We start from the raw sequence: 15,266 nt of genomic DNA, 5'->3' as shown, positions 1-15,266 counted from the left end.
TGTAACCTATGCATAATCTCCATTAGGGGAATTTTGAGGTTTAAAAAGTGGCCTACTAAGGAAATGATAAATAATTGTGGAAATGATAAAATAAGATTACATTACATCATCAAATTTTAGAGGGAAAATATAAAAAACTATTTTTTCAACTCGTATTTTCAACTTATCTCCCTACAGATTTACTCAAATTTATAGTGGAAACACTCGTTAGATGCATAATTTGATTCTTCATCCAATAAGTACCCATGTTTCATACTTTCAATGGATCCTACTACACGAAAAATGAGAATACATGAAAACTGTGATTGTAACCACGTGTTTTCATGTATTTCTCATTTTTCATGTAGTTGGGTCCATCAAAAGTATGCAACATGGGTACTCCTTGGATGATGAATTATTTCATCCAATGAGTACTCTCACTTGAAATTTGAGTAAAAACTTAGGGAGATAAGTTGAAAATACGAGTTGAAAAAGTAGTTTTATTATTTTATTATTTTGTAATCTTTTTACTTTTTTACTCCAAAAATGGTGAATCATCCCCCATGTTTGACATCATCACCTTGAATCCTATTATTTCTTATAAAGTTTATTTTGGTTGTACATTTTTCTTAGGAGGCCTACTATAGACCTTTAAATTCCCCTATTGCAAGTATTTTTCATCTTATTGTCCTGCTTGCAAGATCTTATCCTATCACTTTGTCCCATAAGAGCTCATGTCTTCTATATGATTTACCTGTACCTTCCGTTAAGAGCATCTGTAACCCAGCTATCCTACTCTTTGATGTATCTTATCTTGAAGTCGAACTCACTAAGGGTAGGCAACCATCTAGCTTGCTTGAAATTTAAATTTTGATGATCAAACAAATACCTCAACCCACTATGATCACATATCAACATAAACCTCCTTCCAATAAGATAGTGCCTCCACATATTCAATGCATGTATAATCGCCGCTAGCTCAAGATCATGCTTTGGGTAGCTCTGCTCATGCTCTTTTTATGCTAATGGAAAAACCTGTGAACAATTTACGAAACCAACGTTTCGGACTAGCTAGGTGAGTCCATCATCAGGGCAATGAGATCTATATTTTGAGAAGAGAGAGTCGTGCAAATTATGGATCTATTAATAGTAGTTTAGAAAGATATTTGATATCTTTTTGCTTATAATGTCGGCCTGATTGATTCATAATTATTAATTAATTAATTAATTTTTTTTTTAATTAATTTGGTTTAAATATTTATTTAATATTATTATTATGATTTTAAATTTTAGGTTTTAATGATTGAATATATCTGAAAGCATTTGTTTGTTATATATATTATATTATTTTATGTGTTAATTTATTTATTTGTATTATATTATTTTATTTAATTGTATATCATTTATTTAATTATTTATTTATTATTATTTTTATTATTTTTATTTATATTTATTTTCTGTTTATTTATTAGTTTTAATTACTTACTATTCATTTATTATTATTATTATTATTATTATTATTATTATTATTATTATTATTATTATTATTATTATTTAATACAATTTAAACATTATTCTTATTATTATTAGTATATTATTGTTATTATATTATTATTATTGATGATGATATTATTATTATAAAGATATATAAAAAAAATTTGTTATTTAATTATATGATATGTTATATAAATGAGTTACTTGTTATTTGATATTTTTTTGTTTATCATGTCGGCCTCATTGATACATAATTATTAATTAATTTTTTTTGTTTAAATATTTATTTAATGTTATTATTATGATTTTAAATTTTAGGTTTTAATGATTGAATATATCTGAAAGCATTTGTTTGTTATATATTATATTATTTTATGTGTTAATTTATTTATTTGTATTACATTATTTTATTTAGTTGTATCTCATTTATTTATTTTATTTTATTTATTTATTTTTTAGTTTATTATTATTTATATTTATTCTCTGTTTATTTATTAATTTTAGTTACTTACTATTCATTTATTTTAATTATTATTATTATTTTTATTTAATACAATTTAAACATTATTCTTATTATTAGTTATTTATCTATTATTATTATTATTATTATAAAGATATATAATTTTCTTTTTTGTTATATAATTATATGATATGTTATATAAATGAGTTACTTGTTATGAATTAGTTTGAATTGAAGTAATTTTTATTTTTAATTTTAATTTTATTTTTATTTTTATTTTTTTATTATTATTTTTTTAATTAATTAATTAATTAATTTTTTATTTTTTGTGACTGATCAAGTGTTATTAAGAGGGAGTATTAGATTAATTTAATGCTTCTACTCATGCTCATTTAGCTTTCGTGACTCATAGCATACTACTTGTCCTTATTGCATGAGAACTCTACCAAGTCCCCTCTTCTAAGCATCTACACACACTACAAACTCCTTGTCTGGATCCATAATCTTTAGCACTCGTGTTGGCTGCATGGGGCCTGACCGAGGTTCAGTGTTGGTTAGCCAAACAAATCCCTACACTACTGGCCCTTTCAACATGAGCCCGCAGAGCGCAGACTAAAGTCTCACCCGAAGCAGTATCAGGGGGTGTTGGAACCAAGTTTCCGCACCCTCAGATGGTTGTGATGTCAGTTTATTCCTTCTATTCTTGCTTTCGCGTAGGTCATTTAGTTCAAGGGCTCAGTCTGTCTAGCCCTTTATTCTGCCCTTTGGTACCTCTGCAAAGGGGTATGATTGACCTTCGCGCAACCCTAACCTATCGTTCAGGTACTCTCACGCTACTAAGACATCGTATTGCACAGATTCCCAAGTTATCTTAAGTGTCTTACTTATCTTTTTAAATGATTATAGTTAGCACCGTGTAAACAGATATTCTTACTTGCATTTATTTAACCAACATAATTACATACATTCACGCATCACATAAGAATTGTAAACAAAATTCGTACACAATATGACAAGATGCATTAACAAGCAACAAAGACATAATTTGTAGAATGCTTCTCTTTATTGATATGTATAGATGGTTGCAGACTCTATCCGACTTGTGCAGACAACTGCAAGGGTCCACACACTAGGATGAAAACTTTCACCCTAGGCCTCTACGCACTCAGTTGCAGAGCCTCTACCTACGCTACGACTGGAAACTTAGACATCTAAAGACTTCCTCCTTATCACTCAATACTTCTTACTTCTAAACAACTACATAGAGCTTACTTACTTAGCTTCTTTTATACAATCCCATGGTTTGCAGACCATGGGTAGATCTTTACAGCCAAATTTACACTTTACAAAATAAGGGTAGACAACCCTTTATGACTCATGACACCTTCGCACTCTGCGACCAAAAAATGTGGAGACTTTACAACTTTATTACAAAACTTGACAGAAAATATGGGCTTTTAGCCCAAAAATTGACTTTGGGGGATCCCGTTCCCAACAGTCTGTGCGTCGGTCACGTGACCTGCACCCACTTGTATCCTACTAGTATGGATCTCCAATTTTTGCAGATCCTTCTGAATAATATTGTTATAGACATTTTTGTGCCTTACAACAATGAGCATGAAATGTCCATAATCTAAGGGATCCAAAGTCCCTAAACATGTTTTTCCTACCCCTAGAGGAACAAGGCTAACAAACCACAGCAATTCACAGAAGTTCTCCACCAGAAACTGCTCAAAAACAAGTCAAATCAGGATCATGTCAATGGCTCCACTGACCATCTGCGTTGAATGTCAACTGCAACACTGGCTACCTGCGCTGAATGTCAAATCCAACACTGGCTACCTGCGCTGAGCGAGAGTGGACATGTGGCAGGCTCATTCCTCAAGGTGTCAAAACCCAGGAAGCTTCCAAAATGACACTTGCCTCAGGGAATTCGACTAGTGATGAGTAAGAGGTTCCAAATCTCCAAGTGGAAGCAAGAACCTCCAAGTGGATTCAAGAACTGACAGAGGGAGAGGACACTAGTCAGATCTCAAGCTGACTCATCCTCTCTCCAAAACATCTATATATGGATCTCTCCTCCATGAGATCTAGGAGGCTGGAATTTTGTTATTGCAAAGAATTGCTGTTGGTTTGAGACTGGAATCATTGGGTGCTTAATGGTTTGAAGGGAGGTGAAGATAGGAATTTCGTTCTGCTGGGAAGGAGATGTTGGATTGGAGCCCTCTGGGTTGTATCTCTTCCTGAACCTTGTTATTTATCAATAAAGCTATCTTGGTTTTCTCCTATATACTGATGTATCTTTGATGTATGATTGCATTAGTGTATTTGATTTACTTCTAATCCTGAATCATTTATGAATATGAATATCTGCATTTGTGTTGTGTTCTTCTCTTGTCGCAAGTAGCTGTTCTCTTGTGATCTCGCAGGAATCTGTTGAAGCTGGGCGAGCGAAGAGGCAAGTAGTTGTGAACAGCCAAAGAGAAGAGGATCTGGATCGAGGGACAAATGGAAGACACCAGTAAGTCTATTGATCTCTCCTCTTTCACATTTCATAAAGGAAGAAACCAGAATAGCTGTCTCTTTCTGTTGCTAAGGAACTGTCACACCTTAGGTGGATAGGATCGTCCTGCATAGGCATTTTTCCCCACAACAAATTGGCGACTCCACTGGGGAAATTCATTTTAGTCATTTTATTTGTGTCTCTATCATTGTTTGTTTCATAGACTCAGCAGCAACAATCGAACTGCTTCTGTTATTCTCAGTTGCAAAGTAGACAGTTGCTGCCTTGATCCTTCACTGGATTTTGTCTATGATCTGAACAATGGACTCACAAATGATTTCATGATCCTTTGTGATAGATCTTAGTACCCTTTCAAAGCATCCCTTTGATTATACCTTTCTTGTGTTTCTGATTTGGCCTGAACCCGTTCACTATTGAGCAATCTGTGACCCGGAATCCAGTGAGAAACGAGAGTTTCTCCTTCAGCGCAACTGCTGTGAAGGCAGTCTGCATTTCAACGCAGGTCCCGTGAAGGCTACCTGCACTGAATGTCAAAACCACAGTGTTGAGGTTGCGCTGAACCAGTTTTGCCTTGTGTAGCTGGGGTTCTCTGCTCTCTGTTGCCCTGTTTTGATCTCTGTTTTTTGCATCTTGTAGCCAGCATAGGTACCAGTCTGATAACTCCTTTTCTTTGCTTGAATTCCACCTCCTTTTGTACAAAAATACTGTGAGTGTTTTTATGTGTTTTTGGCATCATTTACAGTTTTCCTTTGCATGAGTGAAATAATCATCCTGTAGCCCTTGATTCAGATTTGTTGATTGTGATCTTAGGAGAGAGTTCATTGGTTGTTTACAGTTGATTATACATTTGATTTTGCTTATTGGTTTGAATTTGTCTCTTTTAAGTGTCAAAACAAGTGTTCATTTCGAAAATCGCAAAGTGTTGTAATCTCTTCTACCCTTGTTGATTTCGAAAGAGTAAACTCGTTTGTACTTGTCATTTAAAAGCAAATTCAAAGTTGTACAAAAAGCTTTCTTTGTAGGCATCAATACTAAGAAAGCGGAAAACAAACACCTGCATTGTGCATTTTCATTTTGATAAGTTTGCATGCTTGATTTAGGAAGAGTGCATTAGAGTGTGTTGATTGCTCTTTGAGAAAAGATGGTGTCTTTCTTTTCCCTTAGTAGCTAGGATTTTCAAAGTTGAAAAGATAATAAAGCTTGCTTATCATCTTAGACTGCATTTAGGAATTGTACCATACATCTCATGGTGATCCAGAAAGGAAAACTTCTAAAAAGATCAGCTCAAAATAAACTGAATGAACCTAACAACGCTTTGCAACATAACGCACAACATAGAGGTCTAGGCTAGAGACGTGTTCCGGCGTCGTTAAGCGTGGTGACTATCGATCTCGTGGAAGGTGGGTGATTCCTCCTAAGGGACGATAGCGCCAGTACGGATTGTGCTCCCACGTACCGTCGCGTATATATTGGGAGACCCCTATAGGAAAATAACCTTTATCCTTGGGAAGCCGTGTCGGCCGCCCTACTGATCGCAATGCACTGAACACAGCATTCAGGAAGATCGACCGCCGTACCTTAAAAAGTATTCTGCAGTTTTGCGAAAAGTTTGGCACACCCTCTGCCTAGAACTCCAGAGCAGTTCCTTTTGGCCTTTTTCAGACTCTATAACAGAAAAGTCCATCCGAGCATTTGTCACTTCGGGCTCGTTAAAACATCGAAGGAGACTAGAGTCATCTTTAGCTTTTTCTCGACTCTTTAAAAGTGAAAAAGCAAGTTGTGTCTAAAGCGTTGTTAACAATTTATTTTAAACGGAACAATCACCCTTTATTCCCACGTTGATCTTTAGGTTGAAAAGATGGAGCACACCAACCAAGGAATTCCTGTTGGTGGAAATCCTAGTCCCTTCTCCTCTTGGGGAGATGTTGGTGCGCCCCACATGGCCACTTTGTCACTTCCAGGATTGAAAATTGGCCTGCCAATTTGGCTCTTTTCAACCAATGTCGTTCAGAACACCACCATTCCTGAACAGTCGAGTCAACAGTTAGATCAGACAAGAGTTTCCCACCAGCCTTCCACTTCATCTTCCTCTCCTCCTTCCTCTTCGCTTGATGGAACTGGTAGAACAAAAAACTGAGTTCCTAAGGAGAAGAAGGAGAAGAAGAAGAAAGAGAAGAAGAAGAAGGAGCCTAAGGCGACTGGGGGCAAACAAGTGTCATCTGACAAAAATCCACACACAGCACTCACTAGGCCTAAATCGCCATGTGTCATATGCAAGGGAGACCACTTCCATAGAGATTGTCCCTGTATCCCTCGGATACTAAGGGACTGGTCCCCCCATTTGCACAATTCGGTAGCATCGACCTCTGATAGCCATGTTGACTGCTCACTGTCAACTAGTGGGAGTGAAGCCACAGGACAGAGAGGGAAAGCTAAATTTCCCTGCAGACTGTGTGAAGGCGATCATGCCATCCACCGTTGTCCTTTCTTAGACAAGGCAAAAAGAGTTCTGGAAGATCGCCCGATTTTACGAGCGCAACTTCCTCCTGGATATCAAAGACTCCTGCCAAGTCCTTCGCTAGTTGAGAACCTGGCTGACCCGCCCAGGTGGTCAGCCAAAGCACCTGTCGTTGAAGATGAACCGTCTGAATCCATACCTGATGAAAGTCTAAAGGTTGAAACAGCAATCGACCCGGTTTTGCCTTCAGAGGCTCTATCTTCGAATGATACCGTCACAGAGGAGAATAAAGACGACACCGTCCAAATTCTCTTCATCAACACTGACTCTGATGAACAAGGGGGCAATGCCACCATTCCTTTATCACAGGAAGGAAGTTCGTCAGAGAGATATCCGGCTGTCTATTCGGTCCCACTACCAAGCAACCTAGTTGTCTTGTTCGACTGGAACCAACTAGGCAGAACCCGGTTGCCAGCCAGTATACCATTCAGAATTATTGTCCAAATATACAGAATGGTAATGGCTGGCACTATCATTGATGAAGGGGCATCTGTGAGTATATTTTCCTCTATTGCTTGGAAAGCGCTTGGTTCGCCTGCACTTTTGCCTGAAATGAGAAATCTATCAGGCTTTGATAAAGGAACCAGTTACCCTTTAGGGATCCTCCCCAATGTGCCAATCACATTGAAAGGGAAGACCGTTCAAATGAACATGATGGTCGTTCAAGGACCCTTGGATTATAACCTATTCCTTGGACGAGACTATATATATTGCATGGGAGCCATCGTCTCATCACTCTTTAGAGTAATGTGTTTTCCGCATGAAGGAAGAATGGTCAAGCTCGTGGACCAACTTTCATTCCTCGGATCACACATCGCAAATAGTCACATACCATCCCTAAATGGTTTATTCACGCAAGAAGAGTCTAAAACCACAGTCCGTCCTCCTGATGAGCGCGAGTAATCCGGGAGGATATGACTGGAACCCAGGGGGCATGCGTCCTGGTCTGCTTCGGCAGGGAAACTTTGGGTATAGGGTAGGTTTCCGCGGGAGAATATGACTAGTCCGTACCCCATCCGTCTAGGAAGAAGGTTGTTCTAGAATAACATTCTTTTGTCAAAGTTATGTGAGTTGGCGGGCTACGTCACTCACCTTTGTCTATTTCGGTAAACATTGCCGAGGAAGTGTTTTGTTTGAAAGATTAACGAGACAATCTTTGGGTAACCTGAAAGAGGTAAGCCTCTCTCATTAAAACAAATGTTTTGGCGGAAGTGAAGTAGAGGTAACCTTGAAATCGTACTTTATGCCTGGGGGCATGCAAACCTTTTAGAGTGCTAGCAAGGGGCGGCTATTTATTTTTTAAATTTTTAGGACCTCTAACCCTTTAAACTCGTAGGATTAGTCGTTTCCGAACTTGCATAACGAAAGGATCAGAGAAAAGCTTAGTGAGATGAAACTCCATAAAAAATAGAATCTTGATGAGACACTCTTATCATATGACTAGTATAAACGAGCAGTTTTAGCATAAAGTTCATGCTCGTTAAAAAATAAACGCAAGATCCGAGCAGTTTTAGCGCATAGTTCATGCTCGTTAAAAAATAAACATAAGTTCGAGTAGTTTTAGTCCATAGTTCATGCTCGTTAAAAAATAAACAGATCCGAGCAGTTTTAGTCCATAGTTCATGACTCGTTAAAAAATAAACAGATCCGAGCAAATGTTTCCATCCACGTTCAAGCTCGTTAAAAAATGAACCTATCCCGGTAAATAACCACTGTGAATGTAAACTTATCTGCCATTAAAGCCTTGGTCGTGTTTGCACCATCACCTCCACTTTTCATTTGGCCGATCGTTCACCTCCATATGATTGTTTACCCATTTTGAGGAACAGCTGCGAAGAGTGATTTCACCTAGCCATCCTTGTGACACTGTCGTGATTGGAAAATTCCAACATGTACCTAGAATCAGCTGCTAACCCTGTTTATCACGCGTTCCTCAAAAGACGAGTCTTCTTTAAGCTCTTTTCAACTGACTCGTAAAATATGAGAAGATTGTCGAGTTTTGGCCTTCCAGCTCGTTAAAGCGACAGGAAGTGCTATCCCTCCTCTAGATTTTAATCTTTTTGGACCTGAGGGATTATTGCACAAAAAGATCGAGTGCTTGTTTTGTTCGGCTCGTTAAAACTATCGAAAATTCATCCCTTCTGTATTGTTTTATACTTTTCCAGACTTAAGGGATTAAGATGACGAAAAAGGACTTTTGGAGTTGACTTTATGTACCTTTTCAGACTCTCTAAAAATGAAAAGGACCGAGTTATCCTTGTCGTTAGACTCGTTAAAATCACTAAATAGCGACAAACTTGTCTTTAGACGAGAACGAGTTTCACTATCGCTAGGCTTGTTAAAACATAGCGATGGGCTTGCCCGAAGGGCAGGTTATAGAACAAGCATATGTTATCCTCCTCAAGCTTGACAAAAATAAAGAGGTACTGGTCAGCAATGACTGGGGAAAAATTGGGAGAAACTCAATAAAACTTTGATGGTAGCAAGTCGCTCTTGAACATGACACTTTTCCTCCGTACCACAATCGGGTTGGGTTTTTTCATTCACCGGTCACACCACCATGGTCTCACCATACCATCCATATTTGGGGTAATTCTACCAATCCATCGCATCAGTGTCACCATATGTTCAAGAGAAGTCGTTCAGAAAGAGTCAACCAGGTCCCATCCACTGCCATACATTATCCTTCATCCATTCATGACCGCCACCCTGAATCATATATCACAGATCGTTTTCACCTCCATCAAAATCATTAGCTCCGTTCTGTGTCACTGATGTGGGATTCATTAAGGCCCTCCTTTGACGGATCGCTTCTTGTCGACATCAACTCATTATCCAAGAAGTTGATCTAGGAACAACCCCTTCAGTACTTTGAAGCTTGCATGCCTCAATGGCAAGCTTTTCACTTCCGGTGATAGGTATACATCAATGACCTTCGACCAGAAGATTTTGCGTGGTGTTTGACGCCAAGTCCTTTATTCACACCACGTGAATTTTACTGCAGTACCTTGAGGGTCATTATCATTATCGGTGATTCCTCTCACGCTTGTTAACGGTTTACCTCATTGACCGGTAATCAAGCGATGTCTTTCCATGTTCGACTTCAGCACAATTCTCACATGGCTCGACTTGTACTTAGAGTGAAGATCGAACGAGTTTGAAGACCCCGGATCTAGTTTCATCCATCCGGGCTGCGATATATATTCAGGAAAGATAAAGACATTTGACATGTACATCATTGCAGCAGATGATCATCCTACTCAAAGGATGATAATTTCACCAAAATTATCAGTCTACCATCAGACGATTGTCTTTTCTATGTACAAAAAATGAATTTATAAAGCTGAGCATGGGACTGCCCGCCTCAGCTAGATCATGAAAGCAGTATGAAAAATAATGTATTGTATTGTATCTTATTACAGGTCTCCTCCCAGCAAATGGATGAACTTCGGAATCTCTTGGATAAAGCATTTCACCCGATAAACGGCCTCATACTTTAGGGGGCAACTGTTATAGACATTTTTGTGCCTTACAGCATTGAGCATGAAATGTCCATAATCTAAGGGATCCAAAGTCCCTAAACATGTTGTTCCTACCCCTAGAGGAACAAGGCTAACAAACCACAGCAATTCACAGAAGTTCTCCACCAGAAACTGCTCAAAAACAAGTCAAATCAGGATCATGTCAATGGCTCCACTGACCATCTGCACTGAATGTCAACTGCAACACTGGCTACCTATGCTGAATGTCAAATCCAACACTGGCTACCTGCGCTGAGCGAGAGTGGACATGTGGCAGGCTCATTCCTCAAGGTGTCAAAACCCAGGAAGCTTCCAAAATGACACTTGCCTCAGGGAATTCGACTGGTGATGAGTAAGAGGTTCCAAATCTCCAAGTGGAAGCAAGAACCTCCAAGTGGATTCAAGAACTAACAGAGGGAGAGGAAACTAGTTAGATCTCAAGCTGACTCATCCTCTCTCCAAAACATCTATATATGGATCTCTCCTCCATGAGATCTAGGAGGCTGGAATTTTGTTATTGCAAAGAATGTTGGTTTGAGACTGGAATCATTGGGTGCTTAATGCTTTAAAGGGAGGTGAAGATAGGAATTATGTTCTGCTGGGAAGGAGATGCTGGATTGGAGCCCTCTGGGTTGTATCTCTTCCTGAACCTTGTTATTTATCAATAAAGCTATCTTGGTTTTCTCCTATATACTGATGTATCTTTGATGTATGATTGCATTAGTGTATTTGATTTACTTCTAATCCTGAATCATTTATGAATATGAATATCTGCCTTTGTGTTGTGTTCTTCTCTTGTCACAAGTAGTTGTTCTCTTGTCGCAAGTAGCTGTTCTCTTGTGATCTCGCAGGAATCTGTTGAAGTTGGGCGAGCGAGGAGGCAAGTAGCTGTGAACACCCAAAGAGAAGAGGATCTGGATCGAGGAACAAACGGAAGACACCGGTAAGTCTATTGATCTCTCCTCTTTCGCATTTCATAAAGGAAGAAACCAGAATAGTTGTCCTTGTTTGTTGCTAAGGCACTGTCACACCTTAGGTGGATAGGATCGTCCTGCATAGGCATTTTTCCCCACAACAAATACCTAGTGACTACAGGTTTTATTGTTCAAACTGCTACAATAGTTTCGTAGTGGTGTCACGCACTTTGTCCCCAATCTCATCGAGATCACACTCTGTCAGTGTAATGGGATCCCACGGTGGCTTAGTCATGTTTAACATTGTGACTCACCCTCGAGTCACTCTACAAGTGTAGAGATCTTAGTGCGAAGACCACCCAGCTCAACATGTATGACCGCAATTTCCACAGTGCACTGCACAACCACCTACTTTGCGTCTTCAACCATCTTCTCGATCACTACTGCTGAACTATGGGTCTGAAGATTTTATTGAGTTTCTTGTAGATTCGCAATATTTCCTTCAATAGAGGCCATAATCACATAACCCTCATCCATCGAGGGCTTCAGTCGCGCCTTTAGGACTACTTCCTTGTGTTGTGTTACATCCACTTGTTCTTTCAACTACTTGGCCACTTGCAACTTTTCCAGTCTCTGTGTGAGCACAAGGGTTCATGTTGTGCCTTTGACCTCATCGTAATGTTGTTGTAGCTCATGCACATCTATATGGAGTCATTATACATTAGGGTCCTCCTGCAAGCTCGTTGGAACCTCGAACAACTGTTAAAAGAGTTGTGTGCAGTCCGCTACTGCACTGTCAACCGCCACATTTACCTCTGTGATAGTGGTTGCACACTGCACCTTTATTTCTGGCGGAGTTGAAGGTTGGGCCTTCAACTATAATTTAGTGATCTATCGGTTCAACTCTAGCTGAAGAATCGACATTTCTGTACGAGCATCGTGCACCCCTGTAGCTAGCTTCTGTACGCACACCTCGACCGGTTCTTCCTTAGGAATGGACAACTCAGGGACCATTCGGTATGACTCCTCTATGACTTGAATGATTCATTTTTTTTTGCGGTTACCTTAATCACAGAAGCAATGGCGGAGTCTCACTGTAGTGCCATATTCTCATTGTTAATCCATTGCTTGCTGATCCCTTGTAGGGTGCGGTGCTCATGCGCCTTAACTCCTCAATAACTCCATCTTGTAATAGGTGGAGCGCCTCACCAAGAAGCACTGTCAGACTCAACCCTACTCCCTTGAGGGTGCTGACAGTGGGCTGTTAGTTTCATTCTCCGTGGTTAGTGCTCCATCAGGCAGCATTATCGTGATGGGGACCTTTGCATGCAACATCTCGGTAGCTTCTGAACAACCAATAGAAAGGTTGGTTGACATTGTGCCAGTTTTATGATGGACTGATCTACAGCTCCTATCGACCTATCTAGATAGCCCCCAATATTAATTTTTGTTGCTGCTCAAACTGTTGTAGGGCCTTCCCGGTGACATCCTACACCATGTCGCCAATGTCATGCAAATTTCCCTTTGTGAGGGTGATTGGGTCCAGTGATGTCTTAGTGACCTTGGATTTTTTCCTGGAATCTCCTTTCTCCTACTCCCTTGGACACTTGATGTGGGCATATGTCGTCTGTGGTTCCACACCATGCTGCTCTGTCTCCTCATTCGTCTCTTCCTCTGTCTTGGGTGAAGGTGACCACACACCTTTGTTAGAGCCCCGCTCTATTCCACCCGTTTGCTTCTCCATCTGCTGAGCAACATCGCGCTCTATCTAGGCCTTGTCAGCAGCCTCCTTCTTTCTATTTTCAAGTAGTTGCATCATCTAGAGCTTGGCCTCCTCCTTCTTACGCTCCATGACAAAATTTCTCCCTCCCACCGCCAAGTCTGTTGTAGTGTGCTATTCTTCTAGCTAGCAATCAATTACTCCATCAATGGCGTCATCCATTGCCAGGTACAGTAAGTCATACCATGTCAGTGCAAGGTCCTTCCGCGCCTTGATGGACACATGGTGAAAATCATCCTTAAACTCCACATAGCCGTTTAGGCTGGAAAACGTCATATTCGACAACTGCGGTTTGCGATTGATGGCCATGCAGATGTTCATCTCCATCAAGATCCAGAAGATCTTGCTGTCCTTGATGCGTTGTGCATCCTTGGTCATCCATAGCGAAGCGTACTTTTCTACTTCTGGTAGGTTTTGCATGACCGAAGGGAATTAACTGGCCTATGGTAGCTCCTGTGGCTTGCAGCAGTTCATTAGGAACTCACCATGGAGATAGTCTGCCCAATTGAATTGTACCCCTTCTGCGAATTGGGCTGCTAGTGTGACAACAGGCGCCGACACCTCATCGACACGATACTTCCTCATCACCTTCCCTGCTAGAATCTTCCTAGCCACCTTTTCAGTAGGTTCAATGATATTGGATATGGCATATCTGTGCAGATTCTTATCCAGCTTAAACTTCTCCTTCAGGGCCTCTACAAGGGCCTGCTCACCAGCTTTTCTGCCAAACATCATGGCCAAATTTTCTCCTGTGTAGGGAAACCATGTGATCCTATGGATCAATCTGTCAGTGATGGGTATTGGCTCCTCCAGCCACAAACACCCATCATGCACCAAGAATAGTAGTTTCTTGATGACCAAGACTATAATCAGGTGCGGTTATAGTGTGGCACCCATAGCAGGTTGAGCAGACCTGCCTTGTCTACTCCTCTGAGCCACATCACTAGCTCTAGTGCGGTGATTCCAGTGGTTGTATTAATAATGTAATGCATCATTTGCTCAGTTGCCAAGTGTGGGATGTTCTCATGGTTATCCAAGTCCCAGTCTTCAAGTTTTAATAGAGGAACCTACCCCAAGTGCGGTCCTTCCAAGACAATCTCATCCAGTAGCAAAGGGGTTTCCAAGGGGACCTTACTCTCATCGATATCTTTCGGCACCTTGGTCTTGCCCTTGCACGGAGGGACGTACTTAGGAAACTGGGTGATAGGGTCATCACCCTCTACTTCAACTTCCTCCTTGTCTATCCCCACATCCTCATCATTCATTAGGATGTCTTTGATTTCTTCCTACTTTGGTTCCAGATTGATGACTTTGCCCTTTTCCTGTGTCGAGTTCTTGTCCTTCAGTGGGTTTCTTCTTGGCGATGTGCCACTGGTATTATAGACTTCTTACCCTTCTTATCCTTTGCGCATTCCTTGGTTTGGGTGGGATTCCGTCATGGTGTCCTTGGTGACTTGGGGACTTCCGCTAATACTTCGAAAACCTCTAGAGAAGCTTCTTTTACCTCCATAACAATTTATGGCAATGACTCCTCTGCTATCATTTCTTCAGTCTCCATATTTGTTGTAGGTGTAGACATAATCCTATTCAACAGTGCTCATGTCATCTCTGGTAAGCTCTCAAATGTTGAACTCGCTATTAGAGCCTCGAAGAATTCTCGGTTTATGTGCGCCTGAGAGCTCAACAACTCAATTCTTAAAATGCCAAGTGTTTTTGCTGGGCATCCACCTATAATTTATAGGGCATTTTGAATTCAAATCCAACCATTCCCCCAACATTTGGCTCATTAATGCTAGATTGGCAAAAATTTTCAAGGATTTGACCCATAAATTTCATCTTAAATGTTGGTTTCCCACTCCATTTGGCCACATTTCTACCATCAAAGCATGAATATTGACTTTAATAGTCACTTTCCAACCGACCTGCATGATTTCTCCCTGGGTATCAAAACTCCCTTCGCGTTGCTGCAAACCCTGCGACACTTTCTTGCTTCTTATAATCCTTCAATCGTGCAGCTCCCTAACCCAGGTAGTGTAGTTTATAGTCCTATGTCTCCTTTTAGCTGCCTAGAGTGCT

The sequence above is a fragment of the Pinus tabuliformis genome, chromosome Q, assembly GCF_031772625.1.
Source record: "Pinus tabuliformis cultivar Carrire ecotype Pingquan chromosome Q, CPIR1, whole genome shotgun sequence".
NCBI lineage: Eukaryota > Viridiplantae > Streptophyta > Pinopsida > Pinales > Pinaceae > Pinus > Pinus tabuliformis.
The sequence above is the reverse complement of the archived record's forward strand: the minus strand, read 5'-3'. Positions refer to the sequence as shown.